Source organism: Dipodomys merriami, unplaced genomic scaffold (genome assembly GCF_024711535.1).
Source record: "Dipodomys merriami isolate MVZ:Mamm:240054 unplaced genomic scaffold, mDipMer1.0.p SCAF_22, whole genome shotgun sequence".
In the NCBI taxonomy this organism is placed as follows: domain Eukaryota; kingdom Metazoa; phylum Chordata; class Mammalia; order Rodentia; family Heteromyidae; genus Dipodomys; species Dipodomys merriami.
The window spans coordinates 4,303,833-4,328,909 of NW_027203604.1; the positions used below are offsets into that span (position 1 = coordinate 4,303,833).

The 25,077-nt window shown below is 32.9% G+C and overlaps 1 protein-coding gene across 40 annotated transcripts in view; it reads left to right on the forward strand.

Moving 5' to 3' along the window:
* Nucleotides 1–25,077, forward strand: part of Ptprd (protein tyrosine phosphatase receptor type D) — a 2,013,525-nt gene that overhangs the window by 264,639 nt on the left and 1,723,809 nt on the right. For all 40 annotated transcript variants that reach the window (XM_070033182.1, XM_070033181.1, XM_070033197.1 and 37 more), the window contains one exon: nucleotides 7,251–7,304. The gene's annotated coding sequence lies outside the window, so the exon portion shown is untranslated. The remainder of the gene's footprint in view (nucleotides 1–7,250; nucleotides 7,305–25,077) is intronic.

The following is a 25,077-nucleotide window of genomic DNA, read 5'->3' on the forward strand; positions in this document are numbered from 1 at the left end:
AAAAAATAGTTTTCCTACAAAGCTAAAAGCATTCATAATAAGAAAGTTTATTGACATATTAAACAAAATTTTAGATGTTTTATATTTAGAAACATTTTTATATTCACAGATTTTTAATAAGTGTATATTATTTTATTACTATATTTAATTAGTTGCACAAAGGAGCTACCATTTATCAAAGCAGGTTTTGAGCAAAATGTACTTTGATCAATGTCACTATTTTCAACATATTCACACATTCATCTCCTACCCAATTTTCTTAATTTTATAGAAATACATTGACTTTGTCACTACATTCTATTGATTATACAGTTTCATTGTGATATCTCCATATATTTTGATTTCATTTATCCCAAATATATTAGTTTTTTAGTGAATATCTGCTTGCCTTTCCATCCTATTTCAGTATTCAGTGGGATTTATTATGCTAATTTCATGTATATATTACATACATGATATAAATGAGTATACACATATATGTATATGTATACTATGTACACATCGTATATTTATGAGGTATTTTTACAATATTCCTCCCATCACCCTCTTCTCCCCTGTTCACTATTCCCCTCTCCACCCATCCACCTCACTTTTTAAATCATTTTGTGTTTCTGTTGCTCTTTATTTTACATGTAGGCAAAAGATGGTATTTGTCTTTCTGACTGCTTTCCTTGTTTAATATGATGTCCTCCATTGCTGACCATTTTCCTAAAAATTACACAATTTTATTCTTTTATATTGCTGAATAATATTACATTGCATATTTTCCAAGTTTTCTTTTTTAATTTTTCTAAAATTTTAATCTCAATAATTTTTATATTCATTAACTTTATTGTCATCATAGAGATGATGCATATGGAGATAAGGGAGCCATTTTTTTAATCCAATCTTTCTATATTGGCTGAGCACTGACTTCCTGGATGGGTAAATGTTTTCTAAGATCATTAGCAATGGATGAACTGGGGTTTGGCCAGGAAGTCATCTTTGTGTTCTCTACCTGTATGACTTAGTAGTAGAAGGAAGTTTTTTGTTTCATATTGTATAGTTCACTTTAATAAATAAACACATATTTACTGACTAAAAAATAAAGAATGGAGTATGGTGATATAGACCTGTAATTCCAGCTACTCAAGAGACAAAGATTGAGAGTACCATGATTGAAGGTGGGCCAGTAACTAACAATTAAATCAAATGCCATCTCAACAAGTAAGTGCATATGCCTTTTATCCCAGCTACTCAGGAGGTATTGGTAGAAGAAGCCTGATCCAAGGCCATGGGGAGGAAAATGCAAGACTATCTAAAAAATGACTAAAGGAAAAGAGGACTAACTAAGGATAGTGGCTCAAGTGGTAGAACACTTGGCAAACAAGCAAGTTAAAACCTTAGTTCAATCTCTGTGTTTAAACTCCAGTAGCACCAAAAGTATTTTTAAGAATTATTTAAGCATACACCTGAAAACAGGTGTATTAAGTGAAGTAAATCAAATCCAAGTACATGTTGGTTGCATGTTTTCTGTCATTTGTGGGAGCTGGAATGTGCCTATAAATCTATAAGTAAGCACATTGGGTGATAGCCAAATGGTTATAAATGAATTAATTGAAGTTTAATGGACTCTATGTAGAGAGCAAATCTTAAATTTATTTAGAAAGACTAAATCAAAACCCAACAAACTAAGTATTGGGATATGAGTACTTGAAAGAGGTGGGGAAGGCAAAGGGAGGGGAGGGAGAATGAAAAGGGAAAAGGAAAAGAATGTAGTCAAGAATGCAATATACTTACCACAGAATTGAGAAATATAAAGGAAGGAGTATGTTGAAGGAGGGTGAAGATGTTGAAGGGATGATACAGATCAAATTACAATATATACATAACTTGCTTTGTTAAATGGCAACAATTCAATACATAAGCTAAACATTAAGAAGGCAAGGGAAGGGGTGGGCTAGAAGCAGCGAGTGAGAATATTGTAAGGGGTGACGTTGGTAAAGACGCACTGTATTCATAAACTACTCTGTTGAACGGCAACTCCTTTCTACAACTAGTTAAAGTGAAATATTTTTAATGAACCTTAAGGAAAGATACCCAGAGGAAAAGTAAAATGTATCCAGTTTGAGATGACTGGACTTAGTCCCATTAAAAAGTAACAGTAGTCAAGAGTGTACAAAGAAGCTGGGTGCCTGTGGCTCCCACCTATAATCTAGCTACAAAGGACACCAAGATCTAAGGATCATATTTTGAAACCAGTCTGGCAGGAAAGTCCATGAGACTCTTATCTCCAATTATTTACAGAAAAAGCTGGAAGTGGCACTGTGGCTCTAAAGGTAGAATGTTCATCTTCAGCAGAGTGATAGTAGAGAGGAGAGAGATGGGGAGGGAAGGAGAGAAAGATTAGAAGGAAGATGAGGAACAGAGAGAGAGAGAGAGAAAGAGAGAGAGAGAGAGAGAGAGAGAGAGAGAGAGAGAGAGAGAGAGAGAGAGAGAGAGAGAGAGAGAGAGAGAGAGAGAGAGAGAGATTAGAAGGAAGAGGAAGAATCATGCTAGTGGTACCTGATTATAGAGCAGTGTGTTTTAGGAAAGAGGGTTGTCTTTTGGCACCATGCCACTGGACTTGGTTTCCTGGAAGATATCAACACTACTTATAAAATGGCTGTTTGTCCTAATGATATCACAGTTGTGATATCAACAAACAGAACTTTTTATTGCAATATTTCAAACAAAGCTATAATCCCACAAATGAACAAATCCAATATAAGTCAGAGTTGTATCAATTTCCATCAAGCCTATCTAAAGTCTGTGTGTTTACTGGATAATTATATTAACTTTAATTTTGGCCTTTGGTCATCTTCAACCTATTTGTTTCAGTGAATTTAACACAAAGACAAGAAATGAAAACATTTCCTACCCCTTCCCAGTTCAATGACAAGCATGGGAAAAACATATCCTTAGCTCTCATCTTAGGATGCATAGGAAATTGCTAAAGAAATGTTAAAGGATAATGACTTCTTTGTAGATTATTATTTAAACCTACCTATGCATCCATTTTATTTTTCTAAGCAAATGATGTCTGTCTTTTATCACTTACAATTTAAAATAAAACTAACTTTATAAAACTATAACATATGTATAGTCTCTCATATTAATTCATTAGATTATACACTGGAAAATACTTTCTCCTGATTTTATTTTATACTCCTCATGTTTTATGCATGACTCATTTCTTAAATATTTTGGACCAAGTAACTGACTGATTCATTAATGCATTTTAAACATGAATTGATTATCAAAATTAACCAGATATTGTAGACATGTAAAGGTAAATAAGTGTTATATTTGACTTTTAGAAAGCACAGTTACTGTTTATGATGGATTTAACCTAGAGCTAGGGTGTAGATTTTGCTTCTAATTCAGACTTCCATAGGCTCTCACCAATCACCAGGTTGAAACATTTATTGTAGCATTTCTAATTTATTCTAAATTTGTTAATTTATTCTAATTTGTTTTGATAGTTTTGCTTAAAATTTATCTATTTTTTGAATTTTACAAGGAAGATTTTAAAGTCAAATGGAAATTATAAAGTCACTATAAAATTATCAAAATTCTTTTTCATGTACAGATTGAGGTTGTTAGAAATATGCAATGATCTCATAACATATACAATAATTTTGAATTTTGTTAATTTTGAATTCAAGTAATAAATTTTCATTAAACATTTGCTATAAGTCATATCTAATGGAAGATTATTGACATTCATCAGTGTACAAATTTTTATTTAGACTTTTATTTAGACAAATTTCTTTTCTGGAAAAAGTAGAAAGAAAAATAAGATTCAGAAACATAAAGCTATATTATTGTATTTTAACAAGTATACAAGACTTATAATGTCACATAAAATACACATCAAATATTGAGTATCAAATGATTGGGAAGGCATGGTATGAGAGAGTTTTTATACAATTCTATTTTTTATTTGGCTTTTGTCAGGATACATATGTCATTTATATGATGCATGGCTGTTATATATCATAATGCAACTCAAAAGCAGGAACATTGTCTGTAGAATATTATTCTAAGAAAAAGTTAGCAAGACCTTGGGTGAAAAACAGTAAGTCAAAAGGCTAGAAATATTGCTCAAGTGTTAAGGTATTTGCCCTACCAAATTTGAACCTCTTAGCTCAATGACAAAAATAAGCTTAAAATTAGGGAAGTTTCTCTGAGGAAAAAAATCACATACTTTCAAGTGGTCATTGTCTCCCTTGCTGAATTTTAGACTCTTTGTCATTTTAATTATGCAAGTATATGCCTATGCTGGATGATAATTCAGTACATGAAATATGTAATGAACAAATTAGAGTTGTTAACATTCCCATCTCCAGAAATACTTCTTTTTTATTAACATGTAATTATTAAGCATTTATTTGTGATAAAATGTGACAATTCATTACATGTATATACTAAGTTTTGGTCAAATCAAGGTTACTAATATTTCTATCTCTTGATTCTTACTTTGTGTTTATTGACTCACATATCCTCTCTTCTAGTTATTATAAAATTTATAATAGTCTATTATGAACTATGGTCACACCACTGCAGAATTCCTTATTTTTTTTCACTTAAAAAATGTGTATTTAGTGGCTTTCTATCAAGAAATGTTACTAAGTAAAATCTGAATTAGAGAAAAACACTTATAAGGAAGTCTGTGAATTTAGTCAAGGATGGCTTAAATAAGTTTGCTTTAGTCTTTGACTATTTTGTCATTGATAATTATGTAGACAAGTGTTAGAATTTATAACACATAAAATACCACACTGGATAGAAGTTACCAATTAAGGCTACATCAAAACTTACTGTAGGATAACTGCATTTCTTTATTTGGAGCAATAATTTGCCCCATTTACAGGTTATTCAATTTTTTGAAATGTATATCCTGCTAGGTATTTTAACCTATAAATGAATTATCCATATGTATTTTTTATTGTTGTAACTATTTAGTACATACATCATTCTTTCTCTGATGATAAATCTTTCATTCTGAATTAATGTATATTTTATATTAAATGTATCGAAATATGAGAATTATAGAGAGAATTCTGAAATGATAAGTGCCATTAGAGTGATTATTTAAACATATGTCAAATTCTTCTCTATGATACTTCATTAAAAATGAGTAATATAATCTTGAATAAGGAAACAAGAAAGCAAAACTACTTGTTAGTTTTAAATGATACAGGGCAATTTCAAGGGTGCTCTCAGGAGGTGGGCAGTAGTCGATATGATCTTATGGACTCTTAATGAAACACATGTGAAGTCCATACTAATTAGCTTATAAGTCAGTCTGATACTCAAGTTTATTTGGGCTGGAAAGACTACCTACTGTCAAGCAATCAAGTACTAGCCCTTTAATTGCAATTTATTCCAACAAGCACAATTTATCGATCCTAGCATACACTTATGCCACAGCAGTATCATTATTTGACTTTATTTTAACAGCTTCAAAAGGTTACAAAGTAAGAAACCACTGAGAAAGAGACCATTAAAGATGCTAACATTGCTTCATGCTCTGTGCTGAGACTTGTTGAGACTTGTTAACTACATATGGAATTATATAAAATGTGACGACAAAAGAAAAAATGATATTTAGCTATTGATTTTGAGATTTCTTCCATCAAATATGATTTAATACCTACAAACCAGAATCCAAAGCCAGGCGGAGCATATTATATTCATTTTACATATAAGCAAAAGCTTAGAAAATTCAGTAAATTCCTATAACTATAATTGACAAAATATTTAAAAAAACACTTAATCCCAAAGCACATGTTTAATTTCTTGCACGATTTCTTGCAATATTTGGGTAAACTATCATATAATGTTGTGAATATCTTGACACATACTTTGATATTGAAATAGCAAAACTATATTTCATGCACATGAGGTTTCACCTAATAAGTCTTTAAAATGTGAAACCTCAAATAAGGGAAACCATGGGACCTATGTTTCTTTGGGCTTGGCTTACTTCACTTCATATAATTTTTTCCAAGTCTTTCCATTTCCTATCAAATGGGGCAATGTCTTTCTTTCTGATGGAGGCATAGAATTCCATTGTGCATATATACAACATTTTCTTGATCCATTCATCTACTGAAGGGCATCTGGGTTGGTTCCATATCTTAGCTATGGTAAATAATGCTGCAATAAACATAGTTGTGCTGGTAGCTTTAGTGTAGTCTTGTTTGTGATCATTTGGGTAAATGCCCAAAATATGTCTGAGACAAGCAGAAAAGGTCAGATAAGTTGATGTTAGGTGAAATTAACCCCAAGATAAGTATTCAAATGTTTTTTTTTCTTTCTTGTGATGGTTTCTAACATATTTATAAGATGATTTCTTTGTTGCTTTGTATGTGTCTCCCCCACGGTATAACCCTGCTTTCATTGTATTTCATGTTGGTATAATTTGTGGAGGGGAAGGGCAAAAATAAATCGTTTAAATAGGGATACAGGACCCAATGCAACAATGAGATGTACAAGTCATTATGTCGAAAAATGAACTTTACAACTTTGGCCAGGGGAGGGGGTGGGGTGTAGTGGGGTGGGATAGGGAGGTGGGGGATGTGGGGGATGGGAGATGGGAAGGATGGGAAGGGGAAACAAAGAGGAGGCAACAATGCTTGATAAGAAATGTACTCATTACCTTGCCCATGTAATTGTAACCTCTTGGTACGGTATTTTCACAACAACAAAATTTTGAAACCTCAAGGTCTATTCAACATTCATTTGTTCAATGTATTATCCTTAAATTACAAAAATGGTGTTGCTTCATTGAGCTATTAGTGTTAGGATTTTCAGTTAAGTAGACAGTTCCTGGCAAGATCTTTCTACAGCTGTAAAAAAAAAAATATATATATATATATATATATATATATATATATGTATATATATATGTATATCATCCAGAGAACCTAAAGTGGCTTCGATTTGGTATTTGTTTGAAATAATTTCTATATAGGCCTGAATAACTGGCTGGCTATATCAGCTCCTTATGAGTGCTCTGTCAAGCCTTGACTAAATTTACTGGCCTAAGGGAAAATACCAGAAGCAGGCTCTGGATTTGTGTTGTATCATTCAGAATATTTCAGTTTCTAATGCTTTCATTTTTTGGTGTTTCCATCATATTTCATTTATAGAATTAAATATAGTAATAAACTTTAGTTCGTTTGAAAACCATCAATTTAGTCCAATGTTCTCCTTTCTTTCAGGTGAAAAATGAAGAATCACAGAAGTGAAGGGCCTGTCTCCAAGTCACAGTACTAGTAAGTAATATCTGCAGCCCTAAACAGATCTATCATTAAGTTCAATTTATTGCATACTAATGATTTCTCATCACAGACAAAATATCTAAAGCTTATGAAACTCTAGGAGAGGAAGAAAGCTTAGGGGTAGAAATGAGTAGGGGCATTTCTGGTAATAGAGGATAGGGTAAACTATAGAAGATGTTGTTGTTGTGTATTGACTTCATCTGTTCAGTTCTATATAATCAATTTTGTACCTTGGAAAGTGATGGATGGACCAAATAGTGTGGAATTAAAAAATAAATAAATAAAAGAAGGTCATTGTCCTCCTTGAATAAAACTTGTTCATAGTGTATCCACGAGTAAAAAATAATGAGATCAAGTATACATAGTTAACTCTTTTTGTTAAAGATAATATGCTATGTCTCTCGTCTAGTAGTTTCCAGTATTCTAATTTCTACAGTAACTTTGAGGAAGATGCAATATTTATTTTTTCTCCTACTTGCTCTTTCCCTCAGCACTAGGGATTGAATCCAAGACCTCATGCATGATGGCAATTGGTCTACTATTTGAGTTAATCTGCCTGCCCTTTTGTATTTATTTTGTTTATGAAACAGGGTCTTTCTATCTTTTGCCCAGGTTAGTTTTGAACCATGAATCTTCTTTCTCTACCTCCAGAGAAGCTGGTGTTACAGTTACATCATCCCATGCCTGGCTTCAATTCTACTTTCTTCATAAATTCTAACTTAAAAACAATCATATCTTATTTTCATTTTGCCCATAGACTGTAAAAATCCCTGTCATATACAGAAGAGGATATAATGTATGCTCTTTTTTATTTTCTCTTATTTTTATTATTTTTCCTTAGATGAGAAAAATTTGAGAGAAAGAAAATTTCCCTTAATTTTTAAGTGTCATGTTTACCTAAAATTTGTACTTCAGAAAGGGAGAAAAACTGTAGTGGGTGCTTATTTTTGCTTTCAGACAAAACAAATAGGAAGAAGCTATTTTATCCTACAGCAGTTTCCTGGGATAACAAAGAGACAACAATAAAAAAGAGCCTTTGTAGAATTAAGAATTGTTTATAGTACAAAGGCTCAAAAATGAGCTGTTAGTTGTAGTACCTACTTTGGAAGGAAAGACCTTGAAAGCTTTCTGACCTAATACTAGGTAGCCAATAAAAGGCAACTCCTAATCCAGGAGAATATTGTCTTTTAATATGTCCCTCCATTAGTAAAGCTAGCCTTGAAATTCAGGTGCCAAACTCATTTTTATGCTTTCACAACTAAACAACAAAACTCAGTTGAATTAATACCCATGGATCTGACTCCAATGTTGTTTAATTTTTATCTCCATTTTATATGTGACCACAGTTCACTCTTGGAACTGTACTTTATTGAATTTATTTTATTTGCTCCATAACCTATATATCTGCTAAATTAACCCATTCTTTGTTGTATCTCTGCCCCAAGATAAGGACTCAAGTGTTTTTTTCTTTCTTGCAATTGTTTCTAACACATTTATAAGATGATTTCTTTGTTGTTTTGTATGTCTGCTTTGCTTTCTAAGAGAAAAATGTTCCTTTCTTCCTCTGCCCCACGTTTGCTATCCATCTCAAAAATTTACATTTGCCATTGGAGATCCTTTTGGCTAAATCAATATGTATCACCAGTTCAGATCTTCTAAGGAAGTAGTACTTTGATGTAGGCTATTCAAACAAATTCTATATATATAAAATTTGACATTTTGTTTGGTCAGGTGTGTGTAATGAAAAGATGAATTGAAGCTTGAGGTAAGACAATATTGTGCCTTTAATAAACATCATAAAGTCAAAACCTTGTAAGGGTTTAGAGAATATCTGTTACCCATGGTATATGTTTGGCATACAAAAAACAAGTATTTGGTGATATGCATTATTGGCTTCTGATAGTCACTTGCCTTTTTTTCTTTTTGCTTATAAAAGTACTACTAATTAGGGGTTATATTCATACAAATAGAAATCTAATGTTGAATTTTACATAACTATTCCAAGAATCAATTGTTGGCCTGCTTGGATATCAATTTTTAACCAAAAAGTTGAGTTTACACAGGGACTGGCTATAGCACACACTTTGCATATCTCTTGGTGGGGGATTGTGCTGAAAACTAGTGAATAATACGATGTTCTCAGAACTGTTTCCTGTCATGACTTGGATACTGCTAGAAAGACCCAGTAGTATTCCATTCATAGTTTCTTTTTATGCAATTCCTACTTGGTCTATGGATTCAAAATAGAATGAAGTTCATGTATTTAGAGATGATCTTATTTGTAACACTTCAATATCTCACATGATGGGGTTGAGTGAAAATGTTTATTATTTTCCCAGTAAGATCAGAGAATATACTTTCAGTACTATAAAAGTTTTAAGGAAACTTTTAACAGATTTTAATGAAAGGTATTATTGTATTGTGGGAGGCACTTAGGCATAGAGATTAAGAATATAGATTCTGGAAATATACAATATGGGTAAAAATGTGGGTTCTATTTATTTGACATTTGTGTGACCTTGAAAAAACTCTAAAATGTTTCTGTTACTATTTCTATCCCTGTAAAACATCTTTCACAAAATTCTACTAAGAATTAAGTGGGTACATGTAATTGTTCTGTCCTACTTTTGAGTACTTGTAAAGCTTTTTGTCTGCTGTATTAAATATTATTTGTATGTTATTACCTCTTTTACTAGTCTATCTATCTATCTATAGACCTGTCTAAACATCTCTACCAATTCATTGTAGCTCTAATTTTTGGAGAAGGTATAATAGAAAATTTATTTGGAATTAATACTAAAATATATACACATATATAATCAAACTCTCCATTCAAAGATTTGGCTCTTTATTACTTCATTGAATATCTGGAAATATTCCACCTCTGTTTTTATGGAATGGGTGTGTTCACTATTTCCAAATTCCAAATTCTCATTTTTCTTTACAATATAATAATTCTAATATAATTGCCCAGATTTCATTATTGGAATGTCTTTCCTATACTGTATGTTATCTTGTTGTCAAGTTTAAAACAAAGTTCCATTTTTTCCCCTGAATTTTATTCCCTCTTCCACTAACAACAACATAAATCCCTTCTCTTTTTCCTATTTTTTTAGTTATCTGCTTCATTTCTATCTGAAATAGACATAAAAAGTGTTTTGGCTTAATTTTCTTCAAACATATAACACCTATTTCTGCTGAACCTTGGTAGCTGTTTTCCTTCTTATGTTTAATTGGATCTGATTTTAAGGCAATGAAATATAGGTAGTTATGCATCTGGTTTTATGGCATTTGACAACTTCCCACACATGAATTTCCATGCCAGTTCCTTTCCTGTGATGATTTTGGAAAACTTAGAAAACCTGTACTCCACTAACTCTTTAACTTTCTCTTCCCTGAACTCTAACTACTATGATTCTCTTGTAATCAGTACTCTGGGATTTAGGCCTGGCTTTCACCCATTTAGCTAACCTTACAAGTGTTTTACACCAAAGTAGAAACCAAGCAATGGCTTGTGCCTCATTTTTCAGGAAGTTTTGCAGGAAGACCTACCTACACATGCTAAATTCTATTCATTTCAAAGCAGCTGAAATATGAGTTGATTTAAGATATATGAAGTGTGCTATTGACAAGACTAGAGATGCTGAAGCAAAAACTTTCATCAATAGTCTAAAGAAGTTACACAAGGTCCTGGTTTTTAGAAAGAGTTACCATTTTCTTCACTGGTGTAAGAGTTACCTTTTGTAAACTACTTTTTAGCAAAATTAAATGGAAGGTAAGAACCTAAATACTATTGGTCTTTCCAATTGGATATGCCTTGGCACACTAGTAACATCATCAAGCCACCTCTCCATACATCAAATATCAGAATGGATGAAGCAACATTGACAGATCATTATCACTCAGTGTCCATAGCCTGCATATTAGGTTAACTCTTGATACGCTTTCTCTTTGTTCACCCTTGTTTTTCACTGTCTATATTGTCCATTTGAATTTTCACAAATGCCGAGTGACACATATCCACCATTACAGCATTGTACGCTGTACTTCTGCTGTCCTACAACTGTTTGTGACTCATGATTTCGTCTTCCACATTTTTTGGAAGCCACTAAGTTTTAATTGGGTCTATCACTTCAACTCTCTGTCGAATATGCAGTTGCAGTCCAACAATATGAAACATTCTCAGGTTGGTTTCTTTACATAGTATTGCACATTTAAGAGTCTTTTGTGTTTTTTCATGGCTTGCAGCTCATTTCTTGGTGTTGAATGGTGTTCCATTTTCTGGCTATATTCCAGTTTATAGGTTCACTGGTGCTTTCAGACTTTAAAACTTGTAGATAAAGCTTCTGTTAGCCTCAGTATGTCATTCTCTAACCAAGGTTTCCACCTACTTTGGGCTATTAACAAAAAGTAAAATTTTTGGATTTTAAAGCAAGAAAATGGATAGACTTTTAAGAAACCACTAAGAAATCTTCTGAAAAGAATGGTAGATTTTAAACTCCTTTCAAAAGTGAGTGAGTTTCTGTTATTCCACATCATTTAAAGTATGTGTGAAACACTTTAGATTTTATATATTTTAATGCATCTGTTAATATCTAAACTGACATCTTGACAATATTGAGTCTCACTGTATATGACCATTGACTATCCCTATATTTACTTAGCTTTTTTATTAATCTTGTCACAATTTGCACAGCTTCTATCATATAGATCATGTAAATATATTGCAAGATTTAATTACAAGTACTAGTTGTGCATTAATGGAAAAATATCACTGTGATTCTATATTAAATTCCACTTATCATTGCAGTATAGAAGAATGATTGACTTTTAAGCCTCATACCCTAAAATTTTACTATTGCAGATGGTAGTTCCTGGAGTTCGGTTGTTGATTTATTTTTTTAAGATTGTCTCCATAGTTGAAATAAGTCTATTTCTTCCTTTCTAAAATATATAACCTTCCTTTTTCTTATGTCACTACATTACCAAGGACTTTCAGTGTAAATATGAAAAGAAGTAATGAGAAAAGGCAGCTCATCTTATTCCTGATCTTAGAATAAGACTTTTAGTTTTCTCCACATTAAGTGCATTGTTAACCATACATTTCTTATAGATATCCCTTATCATGAGAAAATTCTGGTGCATTTCTAGTTTAATGAAAGATTGTGTCATGAATGAGTGTTGGATCATATCAAGAGCTTTTTCTGCCTATTTTGATTGATGTGATCATGAGATTTTCCTCACATAATGTGTCAATGTGATGGAAAAGTGTACCTTTAAAAATTACACATCCACATATGGTCTAGTTCCTTAATAGTATTTTTGCTAACTAAATGGAATAATCAGAAGTTGGTTACACAACTATCTTTATAGAAACCTGGAGAGAACAAACCATAATTGTGTTGGAGTAGCATTAGACATACCAAAAGACGTGGTTCTAAGATTCATTTGTAAGAGCAATCCAAACAAAGGTTTACACAATAAAATGTAGAATTGCTATGGAAAATGAAATCCCAATGACCTTAGCACAATTTTAATCAGAGGATTAATAACTTTAGTAATATTCTTGCCAGGATTAAATGAAGTCTTCATGATTTTTCTTCCATGTGTGTAAGACATAGCTGGTAGGTAGGCTGAGTTTGAACTTCTTCCCCAATACATTACCTTTCAAATCAGAAGTAAATATTACTTTTTTGTATACCTTTGTATACCTTAGAATGCAGCAGACTAGACTTCATCAGAGCAGCCAATTAAATGACTAAGGGTACCTTTCTATGCTGTTTTCAGAAACAATTGTATCATTAAATTGCGAAAAATTGTGGTGTCAGCAGGAAATAGAGCAAATAACTGCCAATAGAAAAAATAGTATCTTTACAGATACTATGATGTCTTCCTGCCCTCCTTTTCCATGTTTACTGCTGAACAAGCCATAAACCCAATGTGAGAAACAAAGAAAGTGTGCAGGACCTGGATCCAGTCACCTCCCTTTCCAGAAGCCTGGCTCCTGACCCCACCAGTTCCCATTTGATAAAGTGGGAGAACTGTTCTAATCAATGCCTCAAAACTCAACTCCTGTGCCTCATTCTCTCGTATTGCTCTTCATTCATTGAACACTCTTTTTTTCTTTACACTTAAAAACTGATTTATTGATTCAGCAAATACCTGCTAAACTCCTGCTTTGTGCAATGCAAAATTCCAGGCTGTTAACATGTAAACCAATATATAGAGACTAAAAAAATTGTATCAGGAAATATGTTCTTAGGACTTGAACTCAGGACCTGCTATGGCTGAGCTTTTTTTCTTGTTCAAGGCTAGTGCTCTACCACTTGAGCCACAAGCTGGAAGTGGTTCCAGCTTTTTGGTGGTTTATCAGAGATAGAAATTTCACCAACTTTCTTGATTGGTCTGGCTTCAAACTGAGGTCCTCAAATATCAACCTCCTCAGTATCTAAGATTATCAACATGAGCCGCTTGTTCTTGGCCAGAGATCTTTTGTCTTTTACTCTCTGTGTGAACCTACAGCCAAGAAAATATTGATTTTTTTGTAATTAAGGCTCAAAACCTGTGGCCTCAATATAATTCATTGTATTTTACAGGGACCCAGATGTGATTATCTAAAAAATAATATTAAGGAGTGTGCCTTGGTCTCTGCAGGAGCACTGGGACCACTGCCCAGTGCTCATACTGGACCCCCTTGACAAGTTTGGCATTAGTTTGAGCTCTGGAAATTCATGTTCTGACACAAAGGACAGACAATGATTGATCACCTTCTATACTTCCTTCCTCAGGAGGTTTGGAAAAGGAAAAATAGCTTCTAACAGCCCCGCTTATACTTCTCCTGAATTTTCACCAATGGAATTCTTTTCTATTTAACTCAGCTAAGAAATGCTTTAATGTCATAAACTTCATGCAGCAACTCTAGATTTGGTTATGATTGTCCAGACAAAAAGAATCTCATTCAGTTCTTGCTATAAAGAATCTTCCATAGATTTGTGCAAAATAGTTAATTTTATTCAATTTGCTAGATATAAATATATTTGAAATTAATTCCAGTTATTATAAACCATTAAGAAAAATATGTGTGCAAATATTTATATTTTCTGTTTATGCCAAAGATATGTGAGACCACAAAATGATTAATATGATCAGCTCCCTTAATGCACAACCATTAGAGTAGTGAGCAGTTTATTTTTAACAGGGAACAGTTCCATTAGTGGTCAATAGAAATAATTGAACCTGATATTTTTTGTCAACTGAACTGTGAACTAGAAAATAGTAGATTGATGTCATGTATATATCTACACATATATCTCTATACTGTATATGTAATGTATGTGATATGTACACATAAAAATGTTTGTTTTCCTTGTGTTGAACATTTCATTGCCGAGAATCAGTATATTTGTCAGTCAAATTAATTAAATGTTATCATGGCTACAACAAAACTTTAAGGTGATTGGACAGGGGCTATAAGATTTTTTTGACCAAAGTATTTCTTGATGTGTTTGATTCTCAATATTTAACTGTATTCTAAACAAATTTTGCACACAAGTAATTTTTGTTACTTTAAGGAACTTGACATACAGTATTCAGTGAAATAGAATATCTATAACATAGAATAAAAATTGGTGTATGTTTTTAAAGTAAAACAAAACAACAAGGAATTTCATGAACCAGGATAGTGTATGTCTCCCTATTTAGAATATTAGAACATACACCAACATGTAGACATTTATTTAAATGATTAGGCTTTTATTGTAATAGAATTTGTAGGTGTATTTCATTGTCATAGTTTACATTTTCTAATGATTCAAAACATTTTTGGACTACTTTAACAGTTACTATGCTAATAACACCAACATGTAAGGCAACTTGAAAAAAAATATGTTTAGGAGAAAAACTGTAAGTCTTACTAATAAAAGATAAGGAAAATATAAGTTAAAAGTTTTATTAATTCTAAGTTCAATTTCTGTTTCATTACTAATGATTAATTTGGTCGTTGGAAGTATAAGTTCTACAAAGAACATCCATCTTTCTGATAAACCTCTCAAAAAACTTGCATTCTGAAGACAAATACCTTGGAAATTTGTATATGAATCTCCTTGTATAATCTAACAGCAGTACCAAAACTCAGTTCTGAGATTTTTCTTCGTCATTATAGTATATAATACCCATTAATTATCACCTTTATTTCAAAGTTCCCTACCAAGGTATTTTCAATTTTGTTTAGTTTATCCATTTGTTTGCACAAAGAATGTCAGATTAATGCTTTGCAAAATTTATCCACTTAAGTCTCTATAACAGCAGAGTCAGCATAGAAACACCTTTGTGAATATTAGCATCCTACCTGAAATACGTGTCAGCTTTTTATTAAGGAACAAGAAAATTGCTGAGACTAGCTGACAGCTTCCTTTATTTGGACTAAGATTTTTTTGACAAATTTTATGGCCAATATGATACATTTCTTTTCACTCCTTTTCTCTTCTTAGCTTTTCATTCATTTGTTCATTCATTTATTTTTGCTTAATGTAAAAGCAGACACATTTGTGAAAAAATTAGAAAAAAATTAAAAAAAAATAGAATTAGCAATTCAAAATCTAGAGTAGACAGCTTTGCTTTTTGGATATTTGTGAGATATAATCCTCAAAATGAAAACTAAATTAGCTAAGAGAAATTTCTATCTGTTGTATAAAAGTATCATTGAATTCTAGCTTATGGCTTTCATATTTATATTTCTAAACAAACATTTGTAAAACTATGCTTATTTTGTGAGATTTTTTATAAACACCAATAATCTATCCAATGATAAACTTTTAACACAATTTACCATTTAGTTGTTACCTTGAAAACTTAGCCAGCGATTACATTTATAGTTCCTGTGCCACCATGCTGGCCCCAGCTAGAGAACGTTTTCAGACAACATAGTATCAGTCTATCACATATTTAAATCTGGCTGGTCTTAGAGATTTACACTGAGATCTGGGAAAAATAAATAAAACAGAGAGATTGGAAAAAAAACTGTCTAGAAATAAAGAGAATAGAGAATGGAAGACTTGGGGGGAGGGCTTAATTGATAAAGAGATATGTACCACTGAAAAGAAACCACAAGCTTTGTACTGGGACAGCAGAATAAGATACCTTGAGGGCATTAGGAATTGTACATACCTCTCTCTTTCTATGCTACAGAGTGTAAGTTTGGAAACTTTCTTGAAAGATGTTTTTTTTTTTCTTGAGAAGAGATTCCCATTGGGTACCCTACTCAAGGAAGTATGTCCCCAGTTTCACTACCCACACACACTTAGTATAATGCAATCATAGTCCAAAGTAGTCAGCTAGAGCTTCACTTATGACAGGCTTTGCATAGTGCTGGTTCTATTCAAACTTAGGAGTCCGTGGAGGTTTTTATAAAAGAAGTCATGTGAGACCAGGCAATGTGAAGCTGGGTCAAGCTCCCTACAGAAAGACCATTAGTAGTTACAATGAAAATGCAAAATTGAAACCTAACTACAATATAGAATTTCCAGGATGTGGGAGATACACATGTGGGACATATGCTCAGAGGAGCCACAAATATTGAGTGAATGTTCCAAGAGAGAGACAATGTTAACTACAAACAAAACTGGGGATAACATCTTCCCTTGGAGCTGAGAACGTGATACCACTCATTTAAGATAGAAGATATGGAAGATACAGGATTTACTGTATAGTCGGTTGCATCTTAACACCACTCTCAGATGATTCAATGTGCAAAACACATAAAATTATAAACAATAAGAAGCACCAAGCTAGAATATTTTCTCTATTTTGCACTGTTTCATTGAAAGAAGGGAAGAGAGGAATCTATAGCATTCGACTCCTGATTGTCAGTTTTAACATATACTGGTGAAATAACATATCATTCATAAAATCAGAATCTCCTTTTCAATATCTGTAATACCAACTACAAAGTGTTGCTATGTACTAGTACCAATTACCTAGGAGATGAAAATCTCCTTCAGGATTATAATGGTAGTTAACCTAGGAAAATGTTAATGAGAACCCACATCTCAACAAATAAACAAGACAAGTTGAGTTACATCTATAATATCAGCTATGTGGAGGCATAGATAGCGAATCACAGACTTAGGCAAGACTAGGCAAAGAGTATAAGATTCTGTCTGAGAAATATTAAACCACCTCTTTTTAAAACAATGTTTGACAAGAAATGTGCTCATTACCTTACATATGTAACTGTAACTCCTCTGTACATAATCTTGATAATGAAATTAAATTTAGAAAAAGAAATGAAAAGAAATACCAAACCAAAAGAGTCTAAGAACATAGCACAAGTAATAAGCATATTTGCATAGCATAGCAAGTATGTAGCCCAGTGCCTCTAAAAATAAAAGGTGTTACGAACATCATCTAAATATACTTAAGAAACATATTTTTATATTAACTTATATACATCTTGCAAATCTTGAAATCAGATTTACCTGTTAAATTAATTTGAAAATCTTTAGAATTTTGCTGTTAGAATATCTTAGAATTTTTTTTTGGGGGGTCCAGTCGTGGGACCTGAACTCTGGGCCTGGGCGCTGTCCCTCAGCTCTTCAGCTCAAGGCCAGTGCTCTACCACTTGAGCCACAGCACCACTCCAGGCTTTTTTCTTTTGCTTATGTGGTGCTGAGGAATCGAACGCAGGGCCTCATGAATGCAAGGCAAACACTCTACCACTGAGCCACCTTCCCAGCCCGAATATCTTAGAAATTTTACATACAATTTAAAATCTAGAAGTATAGATCATGTTTTCAAAATGTGCTTTGACAACAAATATATGTAATTTCCTTGATTTAAGAAGATTTTCTCCAGGAATTTGCTCAATTCAGTGGAATATAGGGTTCTTGGAAAAATGCAATTAGAATCATAGAAACTAAGAGTTTTGGCTGGGTGCTGGTGGCTCACGCCTGTAATCCTAGCTACTTAGGAGGCTGAGATCTGAGGATCATGGTTCAAAGTCAGCCCAGAAAACTCCATGAGACTCTTATCTCCAATAAACCACTAGAAAGCTGGAAGTGGCTCTGTGGCTCAAGCAGTAGAGCCCTCTCCTTGAGCTGAAGAGCACAGGGACAGCACCTAGGCCCAGCATTCAAGCCCATGACAGACAAAAAAAAAAAAAAAGAAGAAGAAACTAAGCGTCCTCCTGCTGCATACCAAAATTAGCCCAGTTAATCCTGAAATCACTTCATTAACAGATGCACCAGACAGACAAACTGCATGCTCCTTTATAGGTTTCAATTTTGGCACAAACTATCAACCACACTGAAAATATTACCACTTCTCAATTGTTCTTAAATCAGATACATTATTGCATTACTTGCATTGAAAATGAATGAGATTGCGTACACTAAAGATTTCATGAGCTAAATTATGTGAAACGTTTGTTCTCACTACCATCATGAAAATATTTAAGATTTTTCTAAAACCTACACAGATTTTTATTCTAGTAAATGGAGGTGGTAGTAGAGAATTACATAATTTTTGTTATTTCTATGAGCGGATATTTATTGAAAGTTCCCACTTGTGAATGCTGTGTACCTTCTCTACGTAGAAGAGCCAATTGATTGAATTTCCACCTTCATAAGGAGTTCTAATTCTTTATAAATCTCGGAAAGTAACACCAGAAGTGTGAAGAACTTGTGAAGGGCTTGCTTTGTTATAAAAAGAATAATAAAAATAATAATCTCATATCAACCTGTTTAAACACTTGCAGCTCCTATTAATTCAATGAAAAGTAATTATCCCTTTTTATTTATCTTAAAATTCACCAAAGCTTTTAGAAAGTAGATGAGCTTCTGTTTTGTCTCTCAATAAAAGCTTTATTTATTTATTTTTTCATAAACTGCTCCTAAAGATTACACATAGAATGTTTTTCATGGGTCCACATGTTAAAGTCATTTTCCTATGATACTATTGAGAGGTGCTGAGCACTAAAATAAGTTGAGACTAGATAGATACCTTTTAGGTCATTGGGGGAGTGGCTTTTAAAAACATAAGGGTCCTAAGTACTTCGGGAATCATGAGCTGGATCAGTTTCTTCTGAGATATACTCCCACCATGATGCTCTGCCACAAGCCCCAAGTAATTGGGTCAACTGATCATAAACTAAAAGCTTGAAAATATAAAACCAAAATGAAACTTTTCTCTCTGTAAGTTATCTCAAAAAATGGAAAGCGGATTCCACTTGTTAGCTGTGGTAAATAATGCTGCAATGTACATAGTTGTGCCGATAGTTTTAACGTGGCCTTGGTCATTTAGGTAAATGCCTAGGAGTGGAGTTGCTGTCTCCTGGGAAAGCTCTTGAAATGAACTCCAAGATATGGAAACAAGAGGGTATTGTCATTGTTGTTGTTTTGTTTTAACATACTGTGTGAAGTTATTTTCTCTTTTCTTTTCTTTTTCCTCTTCAGTTTATCCCGTGCTGTCACTGTTTTAGATTTTTGGTCTGGTATATATGTTTATCTGATTTGGGAAAGGGAAGGGGAGCCCAGAAACAGTGGAACAAAGGACGAAGGATGAACCAATGCAACAGCGATACTCACAAAACACTATGCTGGAAATGAACTTTACAGAGGGAAGTGGAGTCAAGGGGAGGAAAATGGAAGAACAGAGGGAGAGGGTAACACTGTTCGACAAGAAATGCATTCATTTCCTTACTTATATAACTCCTCTGTATATCACCTTTACAACAAAACAAAATAATTTTAAAAAAAGAAATGGAATGCTAACACCTCTGCCTTAGTCCCTTTTAAGGTTTTGTATGTTTTGTGCTATTGGATGTAATGCACAGTGATCAGAATTAATATCCTATTTTCCTACTTTTAAAAATAATTCCAAATATTGATGTACATATCTTTCATTGAGACAAGATTAAAATCAGAACAAACCACTACTACTTATTGAACTAACATTCATTTTTGATATCAAATAACCAATTTCATTGTATTTTCAATGGACAAATAGTAACATTTTATTTTATGAAGTAAAATGTGATATTTTGATATGTGCAAACAGTATAGAATTATCAAACTAGGCAACGAATTATCAAACTAGGCAACTTAGCCTATTCATCAGTTCAATTATTTTATCAATTTCTTTTGCTGTATACAGAGTGGCTGGAAAGTCTAATCAAATGGTAATTCTGTGTTGAGTTTTCTAGATAATATCTCAAATGACTATCCTATATATACTAACATTATATATACTATTATATCTCAAAATGACTACTTTATATCACTAATAATATATGAATTCCATTTTCTATTCATTATGGCCAAGATTTTTTATATTTCATCTATTTAGATAATCAAAATAGCTAAACAAATATTATTGTGTTTTTAATTTATGTATCTAATGACTAGAGATATTGTGCATTTTTCATATATCTCTTGGCTATTAAATTTTTTTTGAAAAATAGTTTTTAATCATTGGACTAGTTTTAAATTGAATGTTTTCTTATTGACTAGCTTGATTTCATTTTTTATTCTCAATATTGTCTTATCTAATGTATCAATTGCAAATCTGTGATGGTCTTTTTATTTATTTATTTATTGTAAAGGTAATGTACAGAGGGGTTACAGTTACATGAGTAAGGTAATGAGTACATTTCTTTTCAGTTTTACCACTGCCACCACTAGTTGTAAAATTCATTTCCAACAAAGTGTCTTGTGTACATATGACCATATAAAATTATGCTAATTGACTTGAACTCCATGATATGGGATCAAGAGGACTTTGTTGGTTTCTTTTCTTTTTTAGTGTACTGTTGCAGGTTCTTTTTCTTTTTTTTATCCTTAGTTCCCCCCCCTCCAGCCCCAGGTTCATTCCCTGTAGTCACTGTTTTAGATTTTGATACCCATTGTCCTGTATAACAGTTTATCTGATTTAGGGGAAGGATGAGGAATCACAGAAATGGTCTTTTCATTTTATGAATTGATTCTTTTGTTATACAGAAGATACTTACTTTCCCATTTGTCCATTTTTGTAGTTATCACTGGGGCTTTAGGGTCAGGGCAGAGATATCTATGCTCAAATCAATGTCAAGGATCTTTTCCTTTTATGACTTCCCCTAGTGTTCTTATGAAATTCGTTGAAAGTCAATTGATTGTATGTATGTGAGTTTACTTATATTGTCTTTATCCCAGTTGTCTTTGCAAATAGTTTCATGCTAGTACAGTCTCATTTGATTGATAAAGTGATGCCTCATGTTTGGTGCTCTTAGTTAAATTGCTTTGCCTTTGTGGAATGGAAGTTTTATAAAATTCATAGGATTTTTTTTCAATGAGTAATGATATTGGAATTTTGGTAGAGTTGTGTGATTGTTGGTCACTTTGCTTTTCAAACAGCATTTCTTCTAATTCATGGACATGGTATATCTTTCCAATTATTTGTACCAGATTCAATTTCTTTCATTGGCATTGTATAGTCTTCAATAAACTGATGTTTTATTTATTCTTATGGTGTGTGTGTGTGTGTATTGCACAGGCACATGTTTTTCCTTCAGAAACTATTGTGACTAAAACTTATAAAACTTATAAAACTAATTTTATAGTTTGCATTTAGGGTATAGAAAATACTCAATTTTATAAGTTAATTTTTTTATTCTGAAACTTTACCAACTTTGATTATGAGTTCTGAGGATTTTTGGTGATTTTTTTTTTAGGTTTTCTGTGAGCCAGGCCCAAAGAAATACAGGCTATTTTCCTACATTTTTAATAATTAGTATATGTCTAGGAGAGTTTTAGCAGAGGATCACAATAGCTCAATAGATATGTACATATGACCTTATAAAATGATGCTAATCGAAAGGACCTCCAAATGACCAAGAAGGTATTTATTTTTTCTCTTAGTGTACTGTATGCAGTTATGTCTTTTAAAAATGTTTCCTTTGAAAGCAGGGGTTATACCATGGGGGAGGCACATACAAAGCAACAAAGAACTATTTTATAAATATGTTAGAAACAATTACATGAAAGAAAAAACATTTGAGTCCTTATCTTGGGGTTTATTTCACCTAACATCAACTTATCTGATCTTTTCTGCTTGTCTCAGACATATAGTAGTTATTGCAAATAAGGGAAAACATGGGACTTATGTTTCTTTGGGCCTGGCTGCTTTCACTGTATTTGATTTTGATATAATTTTTGGAGGGGAAGGGAAAAAACAAATCGTTTAAATATGGATACAGGTGGACCCATTGCTACAATGAGATGTACAAGTCGTTATGTCGAAAAACGAACTGTACAACTTTGGTGGTGGGAGGGAGGAGGGATGTGGAGGGGATGGGAAGGGATGGGAAGGGGAAACAAAGGAGGAGGCAACAATGCTTGATAAGAAATGTACTCATTATCTTGCCCATGTAATTGTAACCCCTCTGTATGGTAATTTCACAATAGCAAAAAAAAAAATGCTTCCTTTGATTTACCATCTGTTGTCCTTGTACTTGTACGTGCATGTGTGTGTGTGTGTGTGTGTGTGTGTGTGTGTGTGTGTGTGTGTTAATTTTGGTATCTTTTGTATTGTATATGCTTATCCCATTTGGGGATGAGAAGAGGGATCACAGAAACAGTGAGATAAGGGACAAAAGCTGAACCAACGCTGAACCAAAACAGTGATACTCACAAGACACTGTTGGAAATGAACTCTACAACTTTGTGGGGAGAAGACTCAGGGGGAGGGATAGTGGGAGAAAATGAGGGAAGGGGGTAACAGTTGTCAACAAGAATTGTATTCATTTCTTTACTTATGTATCTGTAGACCATCTGTACATCTCCTTTAAAATAATAATAATAATAAACCCAAAAGGATCATGTCAGTAAACACGTCGTCATTTCCTCTTTGATGTATTTTATTTTTGGCTCATTCCTAATTTCTCTGTTTAGTAGGCCCAGTACTAATATTGAGCAGAAGTGTAAATTTAGGAATCTGTCTTGTTCTTGATCTTAGAAGAAAAGCTTTGAACTTTTCACCATTGAATATGATGTTAGCTGGGAGCATGTCAGATATGGCCTTTACTGTGTTGAGAAATAATCATTAATAACCAAATGATTGAGAGTTGTATTATAAAATGATGTTGAATTTTGTCACCTTTTTCTCAATAGGAGCAAATCACCACTTTTGTCCTTCATTTAGTTAATATGGTGAATCACATCGATAATTGTAAATAAAAATAAATAAATTCACTTTCTTATGAAAAATGACTTTCATTGTACTACTAAATAGGATTTGTTGTTAAGTGTTTAAGAATTTTTGTATAAAAGTTCACCAGGGTTATTAGTCTGTAGTTTTCCTAGTTTTTCTTTGCTTTTGGTATGAAGGTATTGATAACCTATTTAGATTACATTAGAAATATATTTTCCTTTTCAGTTTTTGTTGGTAAAATCTTCAGAAAAAATAGTTATTAGCTTTTTTAAAGTTTAGCCTAAACTTAGATTTTCGGTGAGAGACTATAATTTCATTTGCATACCTTTTCCATAGATTTCATTAAAATAAAAGCAATACTTGAAAAAAGCAATACTTTGATTCAAAATCATAAGAGTAATTATGAATAAGTAATTTTGCAATAATGATGATTTCTACCAGACCATCTATCTGTCCTATCTACAGTTACTATTGTTAATAAATGTATTTTTATTGTGAAAATACTGTAAAGAGGGGTTACAATTATATGGGCAAGGTAATGAGTGCATTTCTTATCAAGCATTGTTGCCGCCTCCTTTGTTTCCCCTTCCCATCTCTTCCCATCTCCCCCTTTCCTCCCCACTCCCGCAACCACATCCCCCCCAGCCCTCCCTCCCCCCCCCCCCCCGGCAAAGTTGTAAAGTTAGTTTTTCGACATAACATCTTATACATCTTATTGTTGCAATGGGTCCACCTGTACCCCTATTTAAACAATTTGTTTTTTCCCTTCCCCTCCCCAAATTATAACAACATCAAATACAGTGCAAATGGGTTATACCTTAGTCTACCCTCATAAATACTGAATAAATAATTATTATAAATAATTCTTACAAGCATCCAGACAAGCAATCCCTTCCTTTAGATTGTTGGAACTCATCCATCCTTTCAAAGTCTATACCTCTCTTTCTTGATTCTTTAATGTGTATCTCAAATATAGTGATGGTGATATCAATGTCTAATTCAGTTTATGTGTTAATTGCTATCTTGTCTGCTTTCAAATTTATTTCTATATATTAATTTCTGTATATCTTATCCAAATAAAATATACATGTGGTTTGACATGAAGCTCATTGTAAATGATGATATACATCTGTCCTAGATATTAATCCTAAGTCACTCATAATTGTTTGCTTGATGTATTAACTCAGGATAATTGATAAAGCCATTGTTTAGATGTAAAACAGATTTCAGCATGAGTATGTCATGATCTGACTCAAATTAGAATGGGATTTCTAAAATGCAGCTTATTTTATATCCATCATCAGCTGACATTTGTTGTTTTGTGGACTTCTTGACTCTTATTTTTGCATGCAGTTAGAATGTGCCAGCATTGCAGTATTTTATCATTCAGAATCATCTTTATGGGCTTGTCAAGCATTAAACTGTCTGCAAGATGTTCATTTTCATGGTAGTGAAGAGTGCTTGCTGGTCTTTTGCAAACTGATCGAATATTTAATGGAGTTTTAATCTGAGCTTGTTGGAAACTAGTGTAATAACCCTCACATTGTTTGCTCAGAGCATAAATTTGCCTCACTCTGTCTTTTTTCTA